General features: G+C 38.9%; 1 long non-coding RNA gene across 1 annotated transcript; it reads left to right on the forward strand.

Annotated features, from left to right (window-relative positions):
* The first annotated feature begins 3,893 nt into the window (after positions 1-3,893).
* Positions 3,894-10,648, forward strand: LOC103680444. Its single transcript, XR_573111.2, has 3 exons — positions 3,894-4,230; positions 4,884-4,917; positions 9,947-10,648. It is a non-coding gene; the product is annotated as an uncharacterized LOC103680444 (long non-coding RNA).
* Positions 10,649-12,004: the final 1,356 nt, after the last annotated feature.

The raw sequence follows: 12,004 nt of genomic DNA on the forward strand, positions 1-12,004 counted from the left end.
ATTTATTTATTTATTTATTTATTTATTTGAGAGAGAGAATAGAGCACAAGTGGTGCAGATGGGCGGAGGGAGAGAGAGAATCAGACTCCACACTGAGCAGGGAGCCCGATGCAGGGCTCGATCCCAGGACCCTGAGACCATGACCTGGGGTGAAGGCAGACACTTAACTGATTGAGCCACCCAGGTGCCCCCTTTCTCATTCGTTTTGCTTAAAATTTTTTGTTCATTTAAGAAATAACAATAACAGTTGGTGGCCTTTTTTTTTTTTTGCCTCTGGCAGCGGAAATATAAAGCAGAGACAGAAAAGAGGTATAGTTAATACAATTTCATGATTCTTGAATGTGGAGAGTTAGGGGAGAGAGGAAATCTAAGAAGATTCATACGTTTCCACATTGTACACTAGCATTTAAATTGGACATGAAGAATGAGTAGGACTTTATTGGATGAAGAGAGGAGAGCAGTGGGAATAGGGAAGACCAGGTTTTGTCTATATGTTCAATTTGGTGGAATATCCATGGAGCATATTTTCAGGAATTGGATAATGGAATACTAGGAGTTTCTAGCTGGAGATGTGCTTCAGGTTGGAGGTGCGGATTTGAAATAATCTGATTAGAATTATTAGGCAAAGTCATAGCTTGGGCCAAGATTGAGCTTGTCCATGATGGAGAACATACAGAATGAGGAGAAGGCCAGTGAACAAACCCTGGGAATACCAATATTATCAGGGGTGGACGGAGGAGTAGGAGTGGTAGAGAAGACTGAGGAGTGGCTGGGGACTCGTAGGAGAGGAATTAGAGGAAGTGATGTTGAAAAAATTAAAAAAAAAAAAGAATTTCAAGGAGGACTATTAATTGTATCAAATAAAATTACTGAAAAGAAAGTTGGATTTAACTTTTAAAAGCTCTTTGGTGGTAGCCTTTTCAAAACAACAATTTTTGAGTTGTAAGGTCTATTGTTTACATGATTGGTACTTTCTGTGTCCAAATATGGAAAAATAACACATCAAGTAAGGTCCTACCTGACTTTTTTGTTAGTATCTACCCAGACAGGGTCAAGGGAAAATGGTCTAGACTGGTGAGTAGACTTGCCAACATTTTCCTATAATTGTCAAAACCAAAGAGTCAAGGGTGACGAAAAGTGTTGTCTTTCTTACCTGTTTCTTGTGGAGATACTTGAGTTTTTCCTCAAGTCCTTGATATGCTCTTGGGATGAATACTAAAACAAGAATCTGGGAGCAACAGGCAGGAAGCCACTGTCAGGCCCTATCTCTGATATGGAATCTTGATGCATCTGTATTTTGACAGTTTTAAATTTTGGTCAGAAATAGTTTACAGACCAGCAGTTTGGAGAAACTGACCTCTTTTAAATATTTTATTGCAGAATACTGGTATAATACCAAGGAGAAAATACAAGGTGATATGCCGAATATATTAGTTCTCACTAGTTTAGAAATTCTGTGTCAGTAAAAAAAGTCAATACCTGACTATTTTTGTTAGTGATGTCTCTCTTGATCCTCTTTTCATTTGCCTTCTTCTAATATCTCCACTTTTATGGCTCCTTTCTGAATTTCATCTCTAAAGAAAGCGCTAGGGAAAATTGTGTTGAAGTCTATCACTATTAGAACACATTTCTACCATATGTATGTTTGACATATGTGTGTATTTCCTTCTAAGGTAATGGGCTACCTAATCTAAAGTGTATCTCATATTTTCTTAGTTTCTTACACTCAACTTCTTTGTACATGTACCACAGTGACAGAGCTAGTGATGATGGTCTGCCAAGATTGAAAACATTTTCTGGATTGTCACATAGAAATTTTTATCTGATACGCTTTTAATGTGACATGCTTTTCTGTTTTTTTCAGAAATTGGTAAACTGTGGCTTAACGACAATATGTGGCCAATTAGATTACCACGTTTTTAGCCATCTATGTATATAAGATAACTCACTTTGTTTTCCCCCAAATGAGTCCTATTGGTCTTTAATGATCAGACCCACTCTTTTCAGGGTGGAGTGGATAACATCCTATATTTTGGATGGAGAATTTTTGACTTTTTGACTAGTTTGTTAACAACTGCCTCTAATAGGGGAATTATGTTTTTAATTGTATAAGAAATTAAGAAAAAGACTGGAAACAAAAAAACTATAATCAGTAGTGTGTAATCAGTAGTTATATATTTTTCTATAATTATCCCAGTTACCTTATTGATTCAAACTACCATAAAATGAATTAAGCCCTATTTAGTTGGAGAACATTTATGTGATCTTTTCATTTTTTTAGCAGATTTTTACTTTAGAACTATATTGATAATTATCAGGATTCTCTTTTTCTGATTAAAAAGTGAGGATTGTTGCTTGTATTCCACATTATTTCGACATCATTATTCTCTATCCTTTATTCATATGGATATGATAATTAACAGAAATTCATAGGCAAATAGTAAGAAAAACAGATTGAAGTGAAAGGTGTTCTGTGACATGACCTTACTGACTGTAATCATCGTACAAAACATCAACCCAATCATAAAAGATTCCACATAATGCAGTTGTAATAGAGGCTCCCAAAACGACAACTTTAGATGTGGTTTTTCACTAGAAGACCTCACAGGTCTCAGCATAGCTGTACTCATGCCTGTGTTTATTACGATGAAAGGATACAAAACAAAATCAAGCACAGAGCAAAGGCGGCATGGAGAAAGTCTAGAGGAAGCCAAGTGCAGGTTTCTATGCGTATGGATGTCTTCACCTCCAGCATCATCACATTATGATGACACATGTGAAACGCTGTTCCATGCGTCAAGAGGAATCTTTTAGAGGACCAAAATGAAGTTTTCTTTAAATGATCATGCTCAGATGTAGGCTCTTTCCCCTAGCATATACCAAAATTCGTAGGTTCGACAGAGAAATCAAGTATACAGGATAAATCACCTGGTTGGATACCAGTGGCAGCAGCCATTCTTTAGCAGTTATGGAATGTGGGAACGCTCCCACATCCAGGCTCCCAGATACCAACCAAGGGCCAGCCGCTCAGGTGGGATCTCAACGGTGGCATGTCTTTGGCCTGCTGTATGGAAACCTTCCCTCTGCAGAGGAATTATAGCCCCTGACTCTACTTTGTAGTCAGGATTTTCTTTCAATAGCGAAGTAATATGGTGATAGCAACATGGTACTGATCTCAGAGCATCATCCATATTAAATTGAAGTGACGGTTACTTTTGACTTTTATTTGTAGTTACAAATTACAAGGGCAACATTAGGTAATTATAATCTGTTTTTTATCTGATTAACTTCATTATGATTCTCAGGGATTAAACAATGATTTCTTGATTTAAAGTGAGAATAGAAAGTCCTTAAGTATATAGATAATGCAGTTTTTGTTTCCTATTGTGGTGAATCCCTGTTTATAATTATAAAATATTCAGTTTTATTTGTCAGTTTTTTTCTTGCCTAAGTTTGCAATTCAAATTCTTTGCTTTATGTATTTTCATATAGTTCAGTTTGGTGGATAATACCCATATTCTGTAACTTTGGTCTTTATCTTGATTTTCAAGGTGGCTGTATCTTGCTTTAATACATGGTAATAGCAGACTCAATGGATAGTTTTTTTCCCCCTACAATAAATAGGCCTCCTTTTTTAGAGCATTTTCAACTTCATAGCAAAACATAGCAGAAGTACAGAGAGTTTCCATTTACCCCACGTTCCCATACGTGTCTAGCCTGCCCTGTTGTCAACATCGTGTACCACGGTGGTACATTGTTACATTTACATTAAGTCATCCTTGTCCCCCAAAGTCCATAGTTTACATTAGGGCTCAGTCCGGTGTTGTACACCCAATGCACCCATGTGGTGTCACATAGAAGAGTTCCACTGCCTCAAAAGTCCTCTGGGCTGTGCCTATTCATCCCTCCTTTTGCCGCAACCCTTAATTCCTAACTTAAAAAGTTTTAGTTTTTCCAGAATGTGAAAGAGTTGCAATCATACAGTAGGTATCTTCTTGGATGTTTAAAACATTAAAATTCCAAGGTAATTGAATGTAGTGATTCAAGATTGCCTTTGTCCTTTGTTTTTTTCTGTTTTTTTTCATCAGTGTAGGATCTGATGACCTGTGCCTTATGGACTGAGAAAGTGTGATTTCTGTGGACATTTGTCACATAATGGGGAGGGCTGAGAACAATGACATTATGTACTACTACCTAGCACTAACCATTGGTACCATCCTCGTCTAAGAGGTGAGTCCAGATAGACTCTCTAGCAATGAAAGTAGGTAGTCTCAAGAGGTTATACTTTATTAAACCAGATGCACTAAAATCACTAACTTTCATACTTACCTTGCAATTGGAAATAAGGCGCGAGAGAGTCTGTTTGCTGTGTTTTGCCATGCTGCAAAGTACCGTGGCTACAGACCAAACTTTGTGATGAGGTGTTTCATCGTACACTTAACAGTCTCTGCTGAAGTGCTGGAGAAGTTCTGCTGTGTTACAGCAAAATAAATACAGTCTCTTTTAACTGCTCCTAGTCGTGCAAGTCCGGAAGAATCATGCTATTTAAGTTTGACTTTGTCATCTGTGATAATGATTCTGCTGATGATAGCATTTTCTGACAGTCTCATAGGGTTTGGTTCCAATTATGGTCATTATAAACATTCACTTACAGGTACCAAATTTTGATAAATACCATTCTTTTTTTGCATTTGGTAAACGTAGAGGAGAAAGTAAGATTTCTTAATGCATTAACTGCCTACCAATAGTGTAGTTAATATTCCCTCCAGTGTGGTTTCCGGGTGTGGTCCCAAAGGAATAATTTTTAACAAATCATCAGTCTTATACTTTTAATCTGTAGTTTTCTGTTGTTGATTTAAAATGTATTTTGGTTTTTTCTTTAGTGGTGGATGAGAGTTCTGAAGACACGTTAAGCAGGTAGGATTTTTATGGATTTTTTTAAAATTATGTGTTGACTGAGGGAATGCAGAGAAAAGCCTTTGTGGAGAGTTCTACTCTGGGCTAGAGACTATATTACGTGCTGGACGTTTATTACTTTCGTAGTCATTACAATAGCTTCACAAAGTAGCTGTGCTATTATAGCCTATTTTTTATTAATTAGTCAGCTGTGGTTCAGGGAGGTTGATTAATTGACCCATGATTCCATAGTTAATGAGTAGCAGAGCCATGATGTGACTGTCAGCCTGTGTGACTCCCACACCCATTCTTCTGTTCCTCAGCAGCACTGGGATTAAGATACCAATCCTAGTCAGATCAACTCAGAAAGTCAAATGTAGTCATCTGTTACCTCGGATTTAGAGTTTTCTTAAGAAACCAGGTTAGTCCAAGCATTTGTCCTAGTATATTTGACAACTAGTGATAACTAGAGGCAATTAGTGCAGTGGTAACTAGTCTCTTATTTTTACATATCAAAGATTTTGGGGTGGATCTCAGTAACCTATAGCCACAGTACATAGCTTTTACATAAGCAAGACCTAATCACGCAAGTTCTTAGCTGTAGTGATGTCTGCTCTCCTTGAGATGAATGATTTTTCCAGAAGTGAAGGATATGTAATCTAGGTGTAGACCATGTTACGTTAATTAAATTTATCATCTATTTAGAGGATCTTTCTAAATGGTTCTCTATTTACTGATTCCCAGTCTAGTTTTCTCTTTAGGCTAGTACCCTTCACTACTTCGTTGAAGCTTTTTCTTTTTTTGTAGACTTTTTTCCTTTTCTCCATGACTTTTCTATAATCTTTTCTTGATTTTTTTTTTTTTTTACTTTCTTCTCTGCTTTTCTTGGTGCTTCTTTTATTCCATTAATTTTTTCATTTCTGCCAGCTACGTATTCTCTGTTTTTGTATCGACAACATCAAGAGCACGTAATTTCAGGATTTTAAGGAATCTTAGAGCTGAATGAATCAAAATACCCTCGGGTACTGCAACCTATGTTTAACATCCTCACCAAGTGGTTGTTTAAATGGAGAATTTGAAACTCAAAAGAGATTAAAGTGACCTATTTGGCTATGGTCAGTGATAAGTGTGAGATTTAAATTCAGGTTTCTTCCTTTTTTCTCATCTAGTTCGTGAATGTTTTAATAATAGAAAGATGGGGAGTGGGTCTAGTAAACACAGGGAAGGTGGGTTAGGAAGGAGTTAGCAGGGGAGGCCGAGTTTCAAGAACAACACCATTGGGTTGGATAGGAATAAGAGTTTTAGAAAAGATGTCAGAATATTGGGTTTTATGGTAAGTTAGATAAAGATACATTACAGGAAGGAAGGATACACACACACACACACACACACACACAAAGGAATGAAGGACACAGGATATTGGGAGTTGTGTAGAAAGGCATATTAAAATAGAGGGTTCAAGAGAATCCTGAGCAGCTTTTTTGTTTGTTGGTTTAATTGAGCGAGCTAGCGTACTTCAGGTTTTCTGTTGAGAGATATTAAAATTATTTGAGCCACTGGGAAGAGTCTTTTTACAGAATATAGGAATGTGATATCATCTACTTCCACTCCAACTTACAGAGAGTGGCTTAGATCCTGTCGAGTAATAGGGGGAATGGAGATTCTGAACTATCTAGATGTATGGCCCAAGGTAGTGGTCTCCTCCATCCACCTCTTTTCCTAATTCTTTGATGCCCTTCCATGTACATGTAGGGTTTGGTGGGGTGGGACTGGGTGTCATATCTGTAACAGAGCTTCATTTGGGTAGTTGGTAACATGTCTACGTTGAGATGACTCCATGGATGACTGAAACTCCGTGTAGCTTGTTCTCCAGGAGCAGCAAATGGCTCCTACTGTTGGTCATTTGAGCTGATCCTTGTTTTGGGAGCCTGTGCTTTCATAGTCTAGAGATTGAAAAGTTGGAGAGTACGGCTGAGCCCTGCAGAAGAGTGATCTAGGAGTGGGAGCTCACAGAAAGAAACTATTAGGCAGGTCTAGGGAAATAGAGGCACGATTACCTGGACTTTATTTTTTATAGCAGTCTCTCTTCTTGGGTATCTGAGTGCCTATGAAGGTTTTTAAGGTCTTGCTAGTTTATATAAGGCAGGACCTGTGTAGGAAAGAAGTTGGACCTTCTAATGTTTAATCTTTTATTCTCTCTGGGAAGAGTATTCACACTAATAACATAAATTTGTGTATTTATTTATTTTTTAAATTGAAGCATAGTTGATACACAGTGTTGTGTTAGTTTCAGGTGTACAACATAGTGATTCAACAACTCTGTATGTTACACCATGCTTAGCACAAGTGTAGCTACTATCTGTTACTGCATAATGCTATTACAGTACCATTGACTGTATACCCTATGCTGTACTTGTATCCCTGTGACTTACTATAACTGGAATCCTGAACCTCCCATTCCCCTTCTCCCATGTTGTCTGTTTGCCACCCCCTTACTTTCTGACCATACAGAATTCTCTGTATTTCTGGATCTGTTTCTGTTTTTTGTTTGTTCATTTGTTCTGCTTTCTAGATTCTACATATAAGTGGAATCATGTAGTATTTGTCTATCTCTGTCTGACATATTTCACTTAGCATAATATCCTCTAGGTACATCTACATTGTTGCAGATGGCAAGATCTCCTCCTTTTTTATGGCTAGGTAACATTCCTCTGTGTGTGTGTGTGTTTGTGTGTGTGTGTGTGTGTGTGTGTGAGAGAGAGAGAGAGAGAGAGAGAGAGGTACATCTGTTGATGGACACTTGGGTTGTTTCCATATCTTGGCTGTTGTAAAGAATGCTGCAATAAACATGGGTATGCATATATCTTTTCAAATTAGTGTGTTCATTTCTTTGGGGATATATTAAATAACCAGTAGTGGAATTACTGGATCATATGGTATTTCTATTTTTAATTTTTCAAGGCACCTCCATACTGTTTTTCACAGTGGCTGCTCCAGTTTCTATCCCCAACACCAGCGCACAAGGGTTCCTTTTTCTCCACATCCTCGCCAATACTTGTTTTTTGTGTTTTTGATTTTAGCCATTCTGACAGGTGTAAGGTGATAATTCATTGTGGTTAACTTTTGTATGATTAACTTTCAAACATTTCAGAGAGTTCTTTGCTTGTCACTCTTACTTATGGGAACTAAGACTGTTTAAAACCAGAGGCCAAAGTTTGAAAGACCTGTACTCTAGCAACTATAAAACATTGATGACAGAAACTGAAGATGACACAAAGAAGTGGAAAGACATTCTATGCTCATGGATGGGAAGAACATATATCGTTAAAATGTCTACAGTACCCAACGTAATCTGCAGATTTAATGCAATGCTTATTGAAATACCAACGACATTTCTCACAGAACTAGAACAAACAGTCCTAAAATTTGTATGGAACCACTGAAGACCTCGAATAGCCAAAGCAGTATTGAAAAAGAAAAACAAATTGGAGGTATCACAATTGCAGATTTCAAGTGATAATACAAAGCTATCCTAATCCAAACAGTATGGTACTGGCATAAAAACAGAGATATAGATCAGTGGAATAAAACAGAAAACCCAGAACGAAACCCATAAGAATATGGTCAATTAATCCTTGACGAAGCAGGGAAGAATATCCGATGGGGAAAAAGCAGTCTCTTCAACAAATGATGTTGGGAAAAGTGAACAGCTACATGCAAAAGAACGAAACTGGACAGAAAAATAAACTCAGAAATGGGTTTAAGACCTAAATATGACACCTGAAATCATAACATACTTGAAGAGCGCACAGGCAATAATCTCTGGTATTGGCTGAAGCAACATTTTTTTGCTAGTTCTATGACCTGAGGCAAGAGCAGTAAAAGCAAAAATAAACTGTTGGAACGACATCAAGATCAAAAGGTTTTGCACAGTGACGGATCAATACACAAAACGAAAAGGTAACCTAGAGAATGTGAGAAGATATTTGCAGATGACATATCTGATAAAGGGTTAGTATACAAATATGAAGTACTGATAGAACTCAAGACCCAAAACACAACCCTGTTTAAAAATGATCAGAAGACATGAGCAGACATTTTTCCAAAGAAAACATACAGATGGCCAACAGGCACATAAGAAGATGCTTAACATCACTCATCGTCAGGGAAATGTAAATCAAAACTGCAGCGAGATACCACCGCACACCCGTCGGAATGGCTAAAATCAAAAACACAAGACACAAGTGTTGGCCAGGAGGCGGAGAAAAAGGAACCCTCTTGGACTGTTGGTGGGAATGCAAACTGGTACAGCCACTGTGGGAAAAAGTATGGCGTTTCCTCAAAAAGCTAAAAATAGAACTACCCTACAATCCAGTGATTACACCACTTGGTATTTATCCAAAAAATACAAAAACACCAATTCAAAGGGATACATGCACCCCTATATTTACTACAGCATTATTTGCAATAGTCAGTCCAAGTGTCCGTTGACAGATGAATGGATAAAGAGGAAGTGGTATATATACACAACGGAATATTATTTAGCCATAGAAAAGAATGAAATCTTGCCATTTACAATGAAATGGATGGAAGTAGAGAGTATTATGCTAAGCGAAGCAAGTCAGAGAAAGACATGAACCATATGATTTCGCTCATGTAGAATTTAAGGAACAATAAAAATGAGCAAAGAAAAAAAAGAGAGAGACAGACAAACCCAGAAACAGCCTCTTAACTATAGAGAACAAATTGATGGTTGCCAGAGGGGAGATGGGTGGGGGAATGGCTGAAATAGGAGATAGGGAGTAAGGAATGCCCTGTCATGAGGAGCCCTGGGTGATGTATGCAATTCCCGAATCATTATATTGTATACACGAAACCAATATAGCACTGCATGTTAATGGTACTGGAATTAAAATAAAAACTTAGTAACAAAAACAGAGGCCAAATTTTAATTATATCAACAAACTTCTTTCAATAAACAGATAGCTGACCTTTCACTCAATTTTTCTTTTTAATGAACTTCGTTTTGTTGTATATTTTTGCCCTAAAGTCTTTCTGTTTACCGTGGTGCCGATGATTCATGGCCTACATCAGATGATGACTTTAATATCAAGGTAAAGTACTCTCTTGTGAAATTAATTTTCCTGCTCTGAATTTAGTTTCGTCTATTATTTACTGTTAAAATTTAGCAGTGGTCTGCCTGTCATCATTTTATGTTTGTAATGGAAAGTTGGTCAGAACAAACCATTTTACAGAAATACGACAAGTTGACAATTTTTTTTTTTTTTTTTTTACTCTGGGAAATACTGAAGGTGGAGGTTGAAGAAAATGGGCTGGAAAATATATAATGATAGGAACAGTACATTGGGAAAAGCTTTCCCATAATGGTGGAAATAGGACATTTGGTCAAGTATGAGGATTTTTTGTTTTTCACTTTAGTGTTTATTCTTTTTGGCGGTCGGACTCTAAGTTGCTCCTGAGGCGCGGCAGGGTTGCCATGGGGACCAGCGGAAACTAGCGCGGGTCCAGGGAGGGAGGCCACTGGGGAATCGGGTGGCCTGGAGGCATCTCGCATTTTCTGCCAGCCCGCCGCCTCAGCCTCTGGCGAGCCCGCAGTGCCCGGCCGGTCCTAACAGTCCTTGTCCGACAGCCTCTTCCCCTGGGCTGCTCAGGGGCCGCCGCGCCAGTGGGGAGCGGAGCCGCCGCAGGTAAGCGGGCGCCAGCCCGGGTCCTTGCGCCGCCTCTCCGCCCCCCGCGCGGCTCGGCCTCCGTGGCGGGCTTAGCGTCTCTGTGCTCGCGGGCGGCTGGGGTCTCCCAACTCGGCGCGGTGCTGCTCTGCGGGAGGCCGGGACCCCTGCCCCCGCCTCGTCGCCGCCATCAGGTAGACGCGGCCACCACCAGCGCCATGGCAGGACGGGCTGGCAGGGTGGGCTGGGGTGGGGGGTGAGCCGGGGCTGGCGGCTGCGGGGTCGACGTGAGGAGGGGGACGTAAAGACGGAAACATTTGGGTGCCCCCGCCGCAGCCCCAGGTGATGGTCACTGCAGAGCCCCCAGCTCACGGGTTTCTCAAGGATAAGGATTTTTACTGTGAGTTTTAGATTATCTTAACATGACTCTCTTTCATTCTTTTCCTTCCTTCCTTCCTTGCTTCCTTCCTTCCTTCCTTCCTTCCTTTCTCTAGAAAACATGAATTTTATTTTTTATTTTTATTTTTTTAGAACAAAAAATATTTTAGTAAAACAGAAGATCTACAGATATTTCCAGACAAGCCATACAAAATGGTCACAAGCTTTTTCTTGAAGGAAGGATTCTACACCTGACAGCAAAGTCACAATGTTATTAGTGAGGGCTGTGATGTTCCTTTAATGTTCCCATTTTGGTTCAAACAATCAAGTTTGTCCATCTATAGCGTCTAAATAAAGTGCCATGTACTAGCATGGGGAAAACAAATGACAGAGCAGATTACAAAAAGTCAGGGAAGTGGGAAAGGTCATAAACGATGTTTTCAATCCGGGACATACCAAATTTGAAGCACCCAGGAGACTTAAGAAGAAAGTTATAGACAAATACATTTGAAGTAGGAAAAAAATGACATCGCTCAGGAAAATATAATTAATATAATTATACATATTTAAATATAAATATAACAAAATATAATTGATATAATTACATAATGTGAACCTACACAAAACTCTGAAATTTTCAGAACAAAAATAAAAGCGGGGGGAAAAAGCCATGGGATTCAATATTTCAATTGTATACTTCACATTAGTCTCAAGGATATAAAATACACTTTTATTAACCTAGGCAAGTTAACCTAGGCACCTGGGTGGCTCAGTTGGTTAAGCATCTGACTCTGGATTTTGTCTCAGGTCATGATCTCAGGTTTGAGAGACTGAGCCCAACATCAGGCTATAGCCATGCTCAGTGGGGAGTGGCCTTCTCTCCCTCTCTCTTCCTCTCCCTCTTACCCTCTCCCCCCACCACTCTCTCTCTCTCTCGCTCGCTCTGAAATAAATAAAACTTTAGGAAAAAAACATATGCAGGCAAGTATTCACCTCTGTAATGAACAGCATTTTTAAGATTAATAAAAAGTTTTGATCGCAAA

Source organism: Ursus maritimus, unplaced genomic scaffold, assembly GCF_017311325.1.
Source record: "Ursus maritimus isolate PB19 unplaced genomic scaffold, ASM1731132v1 scaffold_200, whole genome shotgun sequence".
Lineage (NCBI taxonomy): Eukaryota > Metazoa > Chordata > Mammalia > Carnivora > Ursidae > Ursus > Ursus maritimus.